The sequence below is a fragment of the Temnothorax americanus genome, unplaced genomic scaffold (genome assembly GCF_048541705.1).
Source record: "Temnothorax americanus isolate GAGA-0224 unplaced genomic scaffold, ASM4854170v1 Scaffold31, whole genome shotgun sequence".
Taxonomy (NCBI): domain Eukaryota; kingdom Metazoa; phylum Arthropoda; class Insecta; order Hymenoptera; family Formicidae; genus Temnothorax; species Temnothorax americanus.
Window position 1 is genome coordinate 521,237 of NW_027509453.1, and position 12,076 is coordinate 533,312.

The window sequence follows — 12,076 nt, forward strand, 5'->3', positions numbered from 1 at the left end:
AATCGATAAATCACTTCGCGAATCGATTTCCACGGTGGAAGCGCGCCAAGGCGAGTCCCGAATGGCCCTCCGCAGATATAACGCAGCTCGCAACTGTTATTTCGGCCAATTAGTTATCCGCACAGCACCCACAGCGCGGAAAATAGCGCGCGAGAACGATAAACATATAATATTGATCCTACACAGCATTATAAACGAGCATATTAGAGATATATTGAGTGCAGAGAATTTGAAAAAAGCGGGCGATTATGTTATAATTCCGGCACTTGCTGGAAAGAATATATATATTAAAGATATCGCGTTTCTCGCCAAACCACTATTTCCTTGAAATATATAATTTATAAGTTTTACGCATTGTTTGCGTAAAATCTTACGAGATTTCCTTGGAATTTGCGCTTGTAAGAATCTTTGGAAATTCCAAAGGCGACGTGGCGTGTGCCGTTGCGGTCTCTTTTTCAACAAGCGCTTTCAAGTCGCCGCGGGTATATATATATATATGTATATATATACCGCTTAACGAGAGACGGTTCAACTCGTTATTCCGTTTAAGTAGAGCACAAAGGATCCGGAACCTTGTGACGTTTCAGGAAGAATCAGGCCTTGATGGGGTTGTTTTTCAACATTTCATGCGCGGCAACAAGGATGAATGACAGAGAGCGAAAAAAACTGAAGGTGTATATGTATATCGCGTGGGTTGTCGAGAGGATTATCGGCCTTAATCAAATCTAATAAAAAGGGAGATCAAGATCGAGATCGAGACGGAAGAGGACCTTTCACCTAATGGTTTGAGAAACTGTTGAGAAACCATATCCGCCAACATACGCCAGCGTGACCATTTATGGCCGCGCAAACAGTTCGCGCGATAATGCACGTCGATTAAGCTAGGTATGAGAATGTATTCCCTGTTGCATGCCTTTGCGCATCGCATATTTTCATAATTTTTTCCCTTCGATTTCCCCCGGAAACTTACACGATCAACCGTATCGAAAAAGGCAGAAAATCGCTTTGGGACCAAGAGAAATATGTATACGTCGTATGTATTTTCTGAGAAAATAGAATATTAGCTACAATCTTACCGTGCATCGCGCTGACAGCGAAATTTTTTAGGTGCTAATTAGGTGCTCAAAACGTTTGAAAATTGTATACATAAGGGAAGAGAGGAATTTATAAATATTGAATATATGAATTGAACAAAACGGACGTTTCAGTATTACATACTAATTATAGATGCTCTGAGAAATCACTAAGGTAAACCGAAAATGTGTTATAATATTTTTCAAATATTGTTCTAACATAAAAACATCTTCTAGTAGAGACAATTCATAGTAAAATATTAATATCTGTTTTGTTTTTAGTGTCAAAATACTTGTCTATTAATGTAATATTAAGATATTAACCACCGAATAAAGTGCTCGCGTTCAGTTAGCAGGAGTTTGAACTTTTTAACGTGACTTTATTCTTGATCTTCAAGCTAATGGCGCGATCGACGTTTAAGTTAAAATTCTTGCTAAATTGAAAGAGCACCTAATTCGGCGTTTAAATATCTTAACAGTACATTAAAAATTTAATATTTTATAATAATACTGAATATACGTAGAAGCTTTTTTAATACAACTTCACTCTTGTAAAACTAATTGTGCGGTCGAGGTTTAAGTTCAAATTTCTGCAAAGTGGGACGAGCACTAAATTTAATGATTGTTAAGTCAGTCCCTCCTCCCAATATCTACATAATTTTCTGCCAAACGCATATAGGTATTCATAAATACCTAATAGTTCCAAACTTGAGTACACTGAGAAAAAAATTTTTAGATCCAAGAAAATATTTCTTTGAATATATATATAGTCCTAATAACATATTTACTTAATATAATTTAAGTAAAGATATATAATTCTAAATATATATATATATATATATGTAATTATATTAAGTAAATATGTTATTAGGACTATATATATATTCAAAGAAATATTTTCTTGGATTAAAAAAATTTTTTTCTCAGTGTACCTATAATTGTGCAATGTTAAAATTTATTTAGCGCTGATGGGAGGAACGCTAACTTAATATAAGTTTAATAAAATACAGAAGAGAAATTATTATTATTATTTGTGATTACTATCAAAGATATTTGCTTGCGAGTGGAACATTGTCGGAGCAAGTATATTAGATTAATCGATGGGTTCTTGACGTCACTGCCAGCCCAAGTATGTTATTAAATACTGAAGCTCTTCTTGTGTACATTTCTCGCCGTTTTAAATCACACAATTTAACACGGTTGAACGTATTGACTTTTAATTTAATATCGATTAAATATGTGTTAATTTAACCCGCAACAAAACATGTAAAACGAGTTTCAGTCAAATGTGTTATTTTTCAAACGTTTATGCGTGTAGAAATAACACACTTGGATTTACAGTGATACAAAACATATGGTTGTATTTTGTTCACTCACCCTGCGTCATTGGCGAACAACGTCCGGTTGATCCTCGACGCACATGTCTATTTTAAAGTCCTCGAAGCTATCTACTCCACGCAGTTATTCGATCTGCAACAAAAATTTTAATTGTATTTACCCGATGAATCACCGAGCGCGCAGAATGGCGCTTTTGAGTTAACCATTCGCCAATGGCTGCGCCATGTGAAATTTTATCTACAAAGTCAATAACATCGATACATGGGAGAAATCCGATATTTGATGACGTTCGAACGTGCTCCTTGTATCAAACGCTTTTAAACGCCAGTGTGTGTTGTGCGAGTAAATTAATCACGTCGCGTATATTTTTATTCGCGTCAACGCGTTGAATTTATCGTGGGGAAAAAGTTAAAGTGAACGAGGCGTATCGCGATCTTGTTAAGCGGAATATCGAAGCGCGGTTAATAGCAACTCTCTAATCTCTTTTTACTTAAATATACAAGTTAATTATTCAAGAAGGATGTATCCTTAAAATTAAATGAAGAGATGGGAGTATAATGCTTGCAAATAGGGTGATTTACCGCGTTTACTTACATACCGTGCTCATATACAAATGCCGGGAATTAACGAGATAACGTGAAGATTACGACGTTAAAAGTAGACGTTTCTCGATACCGGTGGTACGTTAACACAGGCGGTAAACCACTCTTTACCTATATCGTTCTGCATCGCGAAAGGGAAGCGAGTTATAAATGATGCCCGGAACGTTAACTCCGTTGCTGGATGCGCCATGCAAACGCGATTTACGGACATTTACGGCAAATAAGCCACGACCTACTAATATAAGCCGACTGCACGGACATAACGTTAAAACGGCTTTTGAAAAGGAAGAACCGAACATATATGTATATATATATCCGGATGTATTACACGCCAAATGTTTCTCCGCGAAAGATCCAAGCTTGTCTTCGTTTGCAAATAAAAAACAAAACTTAATAAAATTTCAACTAAATTAAAAGAAAACTAATAAAAAAAATAATAAAAAGAAAAATAATAAAAACACATAATAATCCGTTTTTTTTATTATACAGTTAGTTTTACTTATTGAAGGATCGATCGCGAAACTTCTTCCGCGAAAAGTTAAACAAATTTTCCGCTTCATCTCGGCGAATCTATTTGTAGACATTTTATGAAATGGCTTTCAAAAAGTATATAGGGACTTCTTCAACAACGGTTTAATATCTATATTTTCACGAAACTATGCTGCTGCATAATTTCACATTGTGTAACGGATTGTTTTCCTTCGGACGGATATCACTTGCACTTTGCATTTTTCAGCGAGTCATACGGAGAGTCTCATATATGCTGCCGCGCGGCAGCGCAACAGAAGCAGCGGGAGCATCAGCTGCGACCTGCGACTGCAAATCCCCGACACCGGTGTATCATCCGGGATGCAGAAGGAATAGAGACGACGGCGCGGCGCAACGGGGACGCAACCCTCTTGGGCCGGTCGACTTCCGGTGCACCGTCTGCAATTCCGTTTTGTATAATATTAAACTCGCCCGGGGATGAGTACGCTCCGAGATACGCACAGCAAAACGATAACGTTCGAAGAGATCCATTCGGAAGAAAAAAAAATAGATCCTAAGCGAGGCAAACTATCCTGGGTAAACTTCGTTGAAAGCGAACAAATCAACTCTTCACTCTTCAAAAATCCGTTAAAGTATACTTCTCTTCGAGAGCAAAGATATTTTCCTCAAGATATGAGTTGATAGAATATGAAGGAGATTTGCATAACAAAAATAAATATTTTAAGAATGAAAATTGCACTACTCCTATTTGTCCAGTATATTACAATTTCACGATAATTGCAAATTAACACAAAAAAGAATATATGTAAAATATGTATTTGTACGTTCATCGAGTCATTATATGTATATGTGTTTTCAGAAAGAAATCAGTGGAGAGAATTTTTGTGTTATACCCATGCATGTATATAGGGGTGCGAAACTATTTTCATAACTCTCGCTAGGAATTCTTAATATCCGGGTTACATATTTATTCTCGCTTCTGGAGAGGAATCTCTTCCTCTCATCTGGAGCAAATTAACGCGAGAGCACATCAGCCTCGTATGACGCAAGAGGTTAGAGTAGCGTCATAGTCAGTAAAAACACACATTAGCTGGATTCATTCCCGCCGCTTCCCGTGCGGAGCACATTCGCGAAATGTTCTTTGTAGGATATGAAAAATCGTAACAACGAAACACACGTTCGCCGGGAGCGAGTAGCCGGTTGAAGGTGACGTTATCTCGGAAAACTCATAAATGACATATTGTTTATAGTGTTTATACATTATACTATTCTTCATCATTCACGAAAACCATCACGGAGGATTATTGCGAGTTTTTTAAACCTATATATTATTTCGCAAGTATTTTCTGCGGGATGAGAAACTGTATAACGTTACACGTTACATGACATTGATATAACGCGACACATTTTATCTCTTTTATCAGACCTTTATCTTTTATCATTCTGTCCGCGATAGGCATTTCCTGACGCAATGAGGGTCTACCATTCTCATCTCATTCTGTCGGCTGTAGCAAAAAAAAACAGGGAAAAATTTAACGTTTTCAGATCCTCGAAAGTTTGAAAGTTCAAATTCAGTCAAAGGACCGCGAAGTAGCGTGGACAGTCACCAGGGAAGGGAAAGTCAGACGCGGAAAAGAAGACTGATGTAACAAGACGGAGAGACCGTTGTAAGAAAACTTTTTTTCCTGTTGGGATACCGGAAAGCTCCCTTTGACTCGCCTTCTCATCGCGAGTCGTCAACAATATCCGATGTAGATATCAAAAACCCTCGGATAAAAAAATTACAAGACTTATCCACGTGGTCGGAAGATAAATATAAATATATATATATATATATATATATGTTACAATTTCATCTTCATAAAATAAAGTAATAAGTAATACAAATAATTTATTGGCTCGTTTAACGACTTTGTATTAATTAATTATTATACCGTATTGTGGCACATTTCCAGCAAACAATTAATCTTTAAGTGAAGATTTAATTATATACGAAAGCATTCAGAACTTTTACTGTATAATTGCCAATATTCGGGGCAATACTTCACGATCTACTCTCGCCATTTACCAATCGAAAAAATCTGGTCGATGGGAACTCGTTCGGTTTATTGCAGGCTGAAATAGAGAACGAAAATCTCTGGCCGCCGTGAATAGTAATCCGCATATAGACCGTGCGTATATAAAACGGTTTCGCCCGAGTGTCTCGATTATCCGAGCAATGTGCAAGTCATTTGTACGATATTCAAATATTATGTGTCTGTCGTGACACGGCCCGTTTCATGTTTCATCGGTCTGCGCAATTCCGAATTGTACTCGATCTTCCGTGTCGTGTCGTGTCTCATAAACGAGTTGCGTTCCCCACAGTTTGCCAAATTTACATGACGCTACGCCGAAATCGCGAGTTATTGATTTGTATCGCGATCAGATAAAGTTGGAAAAATAAAAAATGAGATTGAACGATGTACCTACCGTAGCAAGTTAGTTTTGCGAATATTTATTCTGTTCATATCAAAATGAGTAAATTTAATTAAATATAAAATGTGTGTACATTTCAATCGTACATTTGTCTATAATATACATCACGAATATACTTTTGCCGTTGAATACGACATATTAAATGTGCTCAAAAATACGTGGCATGCAGCTTTGATTATTAGAAAATGTAAAAGATAACATTACTTTACTTTAGATATACGATATTATATTTATGTTATGTATACACGTTGCAATCCGTACAAATCAATCTGTCAAAAATTAAAAAAGGGAAAAAATGTCCGTTATACATATAGCAAAAATAGAATATTCAATTCGTATTTCGTAAAATGGAAAATGGAAAAAGGAAATCAGGGAAACGCCGATGCACTTCGTTCTGTGCATATATCCGCATTTTATTATAATAAATATATATATATCCCGATTCGCGAGCAATGTTGAAAATGTCTCTTTTGACGTATGTTTATATATACCTGTACAATGTTTCCTTCTCATTAACTTTTTTAAATATCTGTTTCATGCCAAATTATTTTACATTTTACGCAGCCAAATATATTCTCATCCATACATCACAGAAAAAAAAGAAGTGTAAAATCAACCCTGAGATATACTTATATATACGCAAGAATATATAATTTTCTTATAAGAATTTAAACTTTTTTTTCTTGATTGAACCATATAATAACTTCATTCAAGCAAGTTTTTTTTAGTTTAATGCAATATAATCTTATTTCAAGATTATATATTCTTGCGTATATACAAGTACTATACTTAGTGTTAATTTAATACTTCTTTTTTTTTCTGTGATCATAACAGTCGTCAAAAGAAACCCAAAAATATAAACCGTTCTAGAAAAATTGCATATATCTTTAATAAATTAAAAAAAATATTTTTCGCTAATTTTATTTTTTGTTTCAACTCATATTTTTTCAAAATTATATTATACGATCTCAAATTATAGAATTTACGACATACATCATATTTTATGTTATTTATTTTTTTTTTTAATCTATGAAAGGCACTTTTTAATTAATAAGGATTTAAAAAAACGAAAAAGCCTTTAGAATTAGAACGGCAAACTTTTATTATTCGTGATAAGCGAACATACATCAAGAGCCGCGATAGGATCGGTACGATTCGAGCGATACAGCGAAACTGGTAGGATATACTTAATTCGGTATTTGAGGTATTTCAAAAGGGGGCGTAAATCAAAATAAACGGTCCCCGAGGTCGTTCGTATCAGGCTGTTTATGAGTGACAGCACTCACCGTTCAATAATTATCCGTCGCATCACGAGAATTACATCGCGAATAAAAGAGCGAAATATAAATGTGCGCGTATTGCCAAGGAAATATGATTTCCAACAAACTATATTGACAACTATATTAATTAAAACACGGAAATTTACAAATGCTGAAACAGGAAAGTCTTGGAAGTCTTTTGCGGGAACGGAAAGAGGAGAATCTCAGAATCCATCGATAATTCGCACTTATACTTTTCCAACCGCTTCATATTCAGTTACATCGACAAAAGTCTACACGTTATCCAAATATTAGATATCCCGCGCGCGGTGTCGGGTATTCATTTTCCATCGATTCACCACGATCCGAAAATCTACCGGATCTTTCGCAGAGCGGTGTATACTGCAGGCCGCAGCCAGATCCGTTTTATTGTCGTCCGTAGCGAGTAATAAAGTTTTCATCGTTTCGACCGCCGGCTGCGCGGAAATGCAGTTTCCCTGTTAGCGGCTGAGCGTACACACCAGTTTCGGAGAGAAACGGGCGGAAGCACAGCATGGATTCGGCAGCAGATCGACGGTCATTTTAATCAATCAGCTATTGCAATGTGCAAGCAAGCTTCGAAAGATAAATAAGGGAAGGTAAAGGAAGTATATAGACTTTAAAGGAAAACGCGAACCTAAATCACATTTATAGACTCTAACAAGATTTCTTTTACGGCACCTTCTAATCTATTGCTATTAATTTGCAGTATATTTCTTAATTATATGTACTACGTATCTTTCGATCTTTAGTGCATCAAAATCCATTTTTTTTTTTTAATTTAATGTATATCCGTTTAACGTAAATTTTCACGGTAATGTGATTTATCAGGAAGTACCGTTTCCAGTGAATGGCGGAGCGGTTTAAAGAATCTTAGCCAAAACTCGACTCTCCGAATGACGATTTCTATTTGTGTTTCTTCAGCAAAATTCCCAGAGCAATTTCGAAACCAGCACAAACGAGTCGCCAATCGTTTCACGGAGAGAGAAACTTTCGTGGACTGGCTCCAATTTTTCCGCGACGTCCGACGACGACGATAAGTACGTATCGTCGCCACCCTGGTGTGCCGCGTTTCTACAGCTTTTAACCAATGAAATTCTCTCATTTTGCGCCGGCAAAGCGCGAGTGCCGACCAGCGAGCATGTCTGATGGATTCTGAGTTAACGCTCTCTCCACTGCACGAAGAACCGACACAAAATCCGATTACATTTTATTATTCATTTGATTCTCCGAATGCAAACTCGTTTAGGACACGACGCATTGTGGGATTATAAGATTGTAAAAAATAACAAAATAGAGACGAACACGAGGGAAAGAGAAAGAAAGAGAGACCGCAAAATAAAGACACAACCAATTAATCAAAAAGACTGGTAATCTTGCTTATATACAACGAAGAATTTAATGAAAAAAGAAATTTGTTGATGTAGATAATTTTAATTTGGATTAACGAATACTATTGTATTCGCTCAAAATAAAGTTAAATCTAGCTGAAAGACATTATTGTTCTCTTTACGTTACGGGAATTAAAGGTTTCTGTGTTTCTAAACCGTCTGATTGCCCTTCTATTCGACAGGAAATTCGAAGACAATTTCACTTAACAAATAAGTAAACGCGGATATCCGTCGAGGGGACGGGGTGTTTCTCGCTTGACAGCTATTGCCCGTGGCTCTTTATCAGTCGACATTTTCCCATTCAATTCTTTGCCGCAGTTATCGTTACCACTTAAGATACGTTTCCCTCTATAACAGCATTAAACTATTAAAACCGGTAATCAGACCTACCGTGTCCTAATCACACGAGCAAACTTTCGATATTAAATTTTTCTAACTATTATCGTCCACGTCGTTTCATTCTGTATTTCTCTCTCTCCTCGAGAGACACGACGTTTAATTAATAACCAAACTCGCGCGGCAGTCGCTCCGAAACGGCGCGGCGCGGCGCGGCGGGCGCTTATCACGAACATATTCAGCGCTGGTCTGCGAAGTCATAACCGAGGTCAAATTCAGAAAAGGAGGCTATACTGACGACGCTTACGTTGTCCAACAATGCGGCGGACACTTCGCCGTAATTTGGCCGGCCAATAGCAGGGAGATAACTGGGTTATGTGGGATTTCGACCCGCCTCGAGCGGGGGAAATTTCAGTGGGGTAGCACAAGCAGACCCGGGGGTGCAATCCACTTACATAGCTAATATCCACCATCGCCAGCCGGTGCACACCAGTGGATAGCAAATATTCTATTAACATCGGAACGCTTTGGCGACATCAGTCCCAAGGATATTCACACCTATATAAAATGTAACTTCGAGAACCGCTTAAAAATTCATATATCTTTGCGACAAATAATGTTGAATTTGTTGTGTAATGAGTAAGTAAATAAACTTTCCCCTTACACGCGACTATTTTAATTTCATATAACATTAATGCGATAAATTATGACGTGTTTATTTAAAGCATTAATGAAGAGCTCCCAGTATACTAGTTTAATAATAAATTTTGTAAACGATAAATTATGTTTTCTCTTTCTTAATTCTTTCGTGAATTGACAAAATTATATGTTATGATATATAATCGTTGTACAAATATTTAATTAAATCCGAGTATTAACAAATTATTTGAGTTGCAAACAGAGTTTATAAAAAATTTAACGTTATTTGCCTCTCATGAGACGAATTTGATTAAATTCCTGCCCGCATTACATCATACTCGCAATTCATCGTGCACATGCTATTCATAACGACGTCTATATCACAGCAGCACAATAAAGCGATCAATCCGGATCGGACTGACCTACCGAGACTCAACGTGTCCAGTTGTACGAGGAGCCCGTATAATCTTCGCGGATGCCCAATCGGCTGAATCAATGATCGGAGAGACAGAGCTAACGATAACATTCATGAATTCACCGCGGATCCGCCGCGGAGATCGCGAGGGCGAGAGTACGAGAGCGCGTGAGATACGCTCGGAAGCGTGATTGAGGCAATCGGAACCACTTTGTCGAGGCGCGACCCTTTCATTGAATAAGAGCAAAGGGATACGATTCATTTGAGAAGTGGGACGAGCGGATTAGAGATCTCGCGTCCGTTACGTGCGCGGCGCGGGCACCGACGCGACGACCGTGATTAGCAAAATGGAAATGGCATTGGTGAAGCTCAGTCCCGAATCGTGTGGCCCATTGAGAATCGGGATTCTCTGGCTATGCATGTGGATAAGAGAGAGTGCGATGCCTATTGTGCATTATATACTGCATTAAGGAGCTGTCATTAGCACGCACATGCCATTCAACGTGAGGTACGGCGTCTGGTAAAATATATCGTTTACCTCGACAGAGCTTAATTAATTCGTCGGAGAATTCTTAATTACGACCGGCATCGAGTGCATGCGAGTACGTGCTTGCGCGACAGCCACGCGGTGGTCGTGCATTACGACGACGCGGTAATTTTTCTCAATCGCTATACGGATGGTTTAATTAATTTAGCGTCGCCCGCCGTCTGCGAGTAATACAAAAATTACAGCGAACCGGTTTATAGATCTCGGCTTATTGGTTGTGGCAATGTGTGCAATCCGGTAATTTATATGTTTTTAATATTTCCTTCGCAATTTTTAATATTTCCTTCAAACTACCGTCTCTCCATTATTATGTTGATATTTCACGTTTATATATAAGCGAAATTATAACTCGTATGCGTTAAGGTGATATTTGATATTTTTCGCCGTTTCGGATGTCAGTTCTACGGAAATAGAGATGTTTAAAGGAGAGTAAGTAAAGGATAGCAAAATCAACGAAAAGGGCTCGCCGTACATTGCGATATTGGGGCTTGTGTCACGATTTACATCGTGACTCACGATGTATTATTAGTCGAGCGCTACTCGTTCTCTCTCGTGATTTCTACATAAGGAACAACTAGCAATTGGTCCCCGATGTTTCTCTTCACGATCAACTTGTCTGGACTCGCGAAACAAGAACCAACAGAGCCGTAAGGGACGTGCTGAACTCGATAAATTTATCTATATACAGTTACGTATTTATCTACGAAGCTGCGTATTTACATATGTACATGTTATATCCCCGTGCTGATAACATTTTCTCATTTATTTTGCTTTGATACAAGATAAATGAAAAAGGAAAGTTGGAGCGATTAAAATAATCGTAATAGAAAATTGATTTTCCAACATACTAGTAATGGTTGTTCAATTTCCGGGCGTGGTTAATGCGACAACAACGACAGATTCTTGTCGACGCAATTACTGTTACTCTGAACCCATAAACCGACTACAATAATTAAATACCGGAAAATCACTTATAGCGAGTCAGTAACGATAAATAGCAAGAAAGTTCAAGGCAAATTACAGTCTTGCGACTAAAAGGTATAAGATTAAATTGAAATTTGACTTATAATTACCAGTTATTTACTCGTATAACTGTTAAAAAGCCAAATGTTCAAAGGTGTACAGACGAGAAACGATTAATCATTTTGGCGCGGCAAATGCATATCGATCTTTCGTGACGAAGTTGTGCACAGCCTTTGCTGTGAGGCGGAGGCGTGCGATCTTAATCGACGAGGCCGGAGTAAATGAGGCTAATTAGGATTTAACGTATATGCGGTCGAGCTAATGAAGCTCAACGACCGGTGGCAAGTTTGCACCGGAACCAGAAGTTGGCGTAACCAAGGTAACTTCACGCTCAAAAGACGAGATATAGCTTCCTGCCATGTGTCTTGATACGCTTTAGCGATTATAAACAGCTTAACAGAAAAGGTTGACGTCATAGCCGTGTACCAAAACAATAGCCCGTATAACACT

The 12,076-nt window shown here is 37.8% G+C and overlaps 1 protein-coding gene across 1 annotated transcript in view; it reads right to left on the reverse strand.

Annotated features, from left to right (window-relative positions):
* The window catches only part of LOC143901014 (CD151 antigen), a 119,029-nt gene that overhangs the window by 89,257 nt on the left and 17,696 nt on the right, over window positions 1–12,076 (reverse strand). Inside the window, exon 2 of the mRNA XM_077412888.1 lies at window positions 2,451–2,543. The gene's annotated coding sequence lies outside the window, so the exon portion shown is untranslated. The remainder of the gene's footprint in view (window positions 1–2,450; window positions 2,544–12,076) is intronic.